This window comes from Lytechinus variegatus, chromosome 13 (genome assembly GCF_018143015.1).
Source record: "Lytechinus variegatus isolate NC3 chromosome 13, Lvar_3.0, whole genome shotgun sequence".
NCBI lineage: Eukaryota > Metazoa > Echinodermata > Echinoidea > Temnopleuroida > Toxopneustidae > Lytechinus > Lytechinus variegatus.
Window position 1 is genome coordinate 26,046,316 of NC_054752.1, and position 4,764 is coordinate 26,051,079.

The following is a 4,764-nucleotide window of genomic DNA, read 5'->3' on the forward strand; positions in this document are numbered from 1 at the left end:
AGTAACAGAAATGAGGTAGATACCTACATTTAGCGGTTTGGAGAAGGGATGTAAAAGCCATAGAAATATCATGGGTAAATATCTGACAAACACGCACATGCACCCCTAACCTCACCCCCCCCCAAAAAAAAAGCATTAAAAATAACTCTTCCCGAAGTTTTATAACATTTGATACATTTTTTATTCGTCGACTCATCCGTAACTTACCGTAAGAACAGGGATTTAACCAAATTATGTATGTCATGCATGTAAAATAGAATGAAAAAATAATATCTAATGGGAAAATTTCATCCATCCCCTCCTCATTCATCATAAACCCTCACCGATGGTGTCAAATAGCCATGACAAAAACTCGCAAGAAACCTTTCATTCACCCATAACTTGACTGCTCGTTCTGGAGCTTGTAAAATATCATATATCGTTGAAGAGGTCGTAGACTCACATTACAGGGTCGTTAACAATACCCAGGGGGGGGGGTGGAATGATACAGGGCTTTTATTTTCTTTCATATTTTGTAATTCTATGACCATTCCGATCTGGGCTCTTCTTGCAGCGGTATCAGATTTTTCTTTTTAAACCAAAATTTATTTCTTCATCCATGATTAAACCATAGAGATGGTGTACAAGACAATCTGCGAAACGAGGCGGCGGAGTGCCGCCCCTAATACTCACCGTACGCTCACTACACACCTATGAAGAAGAAAACTAACAGTGTAGACACCGAAGATCTGTATTTCATTGTGAACTCAATTCATCTAATAACATTTTTATTCATCCGTTAATATTCACCTCTAAATGACTTCTCTTTTATTGATGAAAAAGAGACTGTTTATGTTCACTTGTATGCACATGAATACACACTCTATCATCATAATGATTCAGTCCTCTTTGTGCTCCCGAAATATCGAGGTTTCAGTATTAGAGAATGCATTTAAAGGGAATGTTCACCATGCCGAAAATTTTATTGTAAAAATAGCAGAAAAAATAATTTAAAATTGGTGAAGGTTTGAGGAAAATCCCTAAAGATTAAAAAGGTTGGTTTTTTTTATTATTTGTAACGTCATATATTGCGAGCAGCTGACTCATGTTATGTAATATAAAATACATAGATTTAAATTTTGTAGTGGTTTATGATGACAGAAAATTTCCCCTTTTTTCAGGATCGGATGTGAAATAATTCTTCTGTTGAGATACTAAAGATACAATAAAGCCCATTTTCATCTTTTTGAGAAACTGACATGTCATTGAAATTTTTAGGTCATGATAATCTGAAGCTGCTCGGATATTACGTCACATATCAAAATATTGAAATTCTAATAACTTTTTAAATCTTTGATGGATATTCCTCAAACCTTCACCAATGATATTTATGCTATTTTTACAACAAACTTTTTGTCAAGGTGAGCTTCCCACTTTAAAAGGATCCCCCCGGCGGTATCGCAGCATTTATGGCAAACTAATTGTTTGTGGCCACACAGATAGAGATCAGGTATAGAGAGATCAGATTTGGGGTTCATGATATAAAACGGGAATTGAATATTTCGAAAGAAAATAAATCACATTGAGATACTTAGGTACGCCAGTCTGTGGAGATGTCCACCATTTACTGATTTAGTTTAAATTCAGAGATATACAAAAGACGATTACACAATTGAAATGCGATTTAGGTCTGATCACTGATGAGGGAATTGCATCGAAAAATAAATTGGGAATTAACTTATTTGTTGACGAAGATGACCCCATTAACATAGAAATAAGGATTGCATTTTGAAAAGCACTCTATCATGGACGTCATCAATCATAGATGGAATGCAAAACTTAACAAAACCTCACTTTATCAAAATGCGAAGGACGATTGCCATAAATAATTCATGAAAAGATCCTCAAAGAGCTTCCTTGCCATTTTGGGGATCTCTTTATTTTGGGGAATGAGCAACTGCTGTGCCACAGATCAATATGCATTATAGTGCTACATAATATGAATGCAAATTGCAGTATGAAATACCAAACGCCATATAAATTATGGCTTTGATCGAGGATGGACCCCCCCCCCAGAATTTTTTTTTTTAGCATGATGAGGAAAAAATGATTTGTGTTGTGGGCCTATACTGTGAACCATCCATGTCCAGGAAAGTTTCAGGGAGAGCTGAGTGAGCGATGTAGTACTTTTGTAATATAAATATACCTATAGGCCTACATGTAGTGTGTAGAGAATCAAATCGACCAGAAATTAGATGAAAATTGTGATGTTGAAAAGTACGATAGAATGCAATATGATGGGTGAGAGACCCAGTGCAGACAAGTCTCGCCGACATTTCGCTCGAAAATAAATACTGAGGAAGTATAATTTGAAAATATATTTGTATAAATCTATCAAATATAGGCCTACATGTACATTTAGGTCCAGAACAAAAGGCAACCAAAACTTTTCTTGAAGGGGGCTCCGTTAATTTGATAAAGCATTACAACTTTCAAGCTCAAGTTCTCTTCAATCTGAAAAATAAACACTCGACATGCTCGATGACGCCTTTATGTTTGCCGAAGGTTGTATTGACACGCACCAAACATGAGTTCCCAGTCCAGGCATTATTTTGTAAAGTTTATTTTAATCACGAAGTTTAAGCTCGACTTTTTTGTGGTTAAGCTCCTCATAACGATGGCATTTCTGACCCATTTATTATTTTTATATTTTACCCTTTAAAAAAATCACACCTTTTCCTTCATTGTCATTAGTTTGCCAATATTATTTTTAATTCTCCAACCACACTCTAACATCAGAAAGGGCGGAAAGGGAAGGGATGAAAAACACAGAGGAGTGTTAGAGTTTTCAGTCTTTATAAAAAACGTTGTCACTCACAGGCTCCGTTTAAGAGGTAATTTACCACTTTTCACCCTTCATTGTTATGGGAACAATCCAAAACAAATTTTTATAAAGAAATGCATATGAATAAAATATAGTGTGTTAAATCAATAAATATACAATTAAAAAAAATCTTAGAAATTAATGATGTATCTTTTCCTCTCTTTTTTCTTTCCTTTGCTTTTCTTTTTGTCTTTGTTTTTTTTTCTACAAAATTTTAGTGGCACAGTCTCAGTTTTAGCCTCTTGTTGAGGCTGTTTATAGCTGCTTCCCGAGCTATATTCCTCGCTTCGCTCGGGAAGCAACCGCCAAGGCCTCGACAAGAGGCTATCTCAGTACAGGAGTTGACATCATTTTGTTTTATACGTGGATAAGTGATTTAAATTGTTAATAATGTTCCTAATAATCATTAAAGGGTGCACGGCATTGTCATATAGTCCATGTGCAAACTAAACCAACTTCAAACCGATTGAAAATAAACGTAACAGCTTTGATCAATCTGGATGGGGGGGGGGGGGTTGGTGTCAAGATCATTCATTATATTCTGTGCTTGTGCAATTGACATGATTGGTTCGACATTACGCAATATCTCCCTGACTGACAAGACCAAAGACTAAATGAAAAGCAAAGAGAAGAGGGAATCTTAAAGACTGAATAAAAGCGTTTTCAAACCCTTCAAAATGCATAAAAGCTTGCTGTGTGGATAAAAGTTTGAAGGAGCTCAGACCATTTGACTTTCTATATAGCAATCCAAAACACAATCTCAGCTTAATCCACCATGTCCACTGAGTGTACAAATGAAGAGACCTTTTGTGAAAAGTAATCCAAAGTAGACTATAATGAGATAGATCCTTGTACATGTTGTAGTGAGGAAGAAATAGAGATGTGGAATAGAGAGAGGTTGAGAGGGGGACAGAGAGGGGAAATGGGGGGAGAGAGGCAGACAGGGGACAGGTGGAGGGGAGGAGGGGGGGGGGAGATTGGAGCGGAGGGAGGAAATGATGATTACAAAGAAAGGAAGATTGAATTGAATTGAAATTACTTTCATACTTTGCAAGATAACAAAATAATAACACAAGAAATACATTTGATTACTTAAACAATACAAAAGATTATGACAGTAAATAAAGTGAAATATGAAGATACAGAGAGGGGGGGGGGGGGGGAGAAGAGAGGCGCATTGTTTAGGGATGGTTGAATAGAAAAATATTATTTTCTTCTTCCGTCATTTACAATGAACACTGAGCATTTTTCATCTCTATTTGTAATATGTTATAAAAAGGAACTAAGCCCTGAGAAAATGGAAAACCCATCACAATTTTATTTTGTACTACGTGACTGTGTTATTAGACTCCACGGGAGATATATTTTTGTGTTCAGTCACATACCTTATCTTGAAAGTATCCGAATTTGATTTTTCCTTATAGGCTTCTTTTTATCCATATGAAAAACATTGTAATACCACACCTATCCTTACTTTTTTTCCAATAAGACATTCTGTATCTCTTTAACCGGTTAATCACAAGTTTTGTTCTGGTAAATGGCTGTGGTTTTCAAATATCATCTACAGCGGTTTTGTGTGTGTCATATATAATGATACTATAGTGATTTTATTGGTGCTGAGTGATTTTTTAAATCATCAAAATGACTAACCATAAGCTGGTGTGGATAGAGAAGTCATCCGATAAATCACATGTAATCAACCATGGCATTTATAACCAGAACTACGCAAAAACGGAAAATGTAATGAATAATTTCAAACGTGTCGCATTTCCAAAGCCACTACTTCGAGAAAATAGGGAGCTTTTGAAACCACTAAGCAGATATTTACTGAAACTTCGATACTCTATTGTAAAAAGCACTTAATGACAAGGAAATCTTTGTCGAAAATCAGTGAATCAATA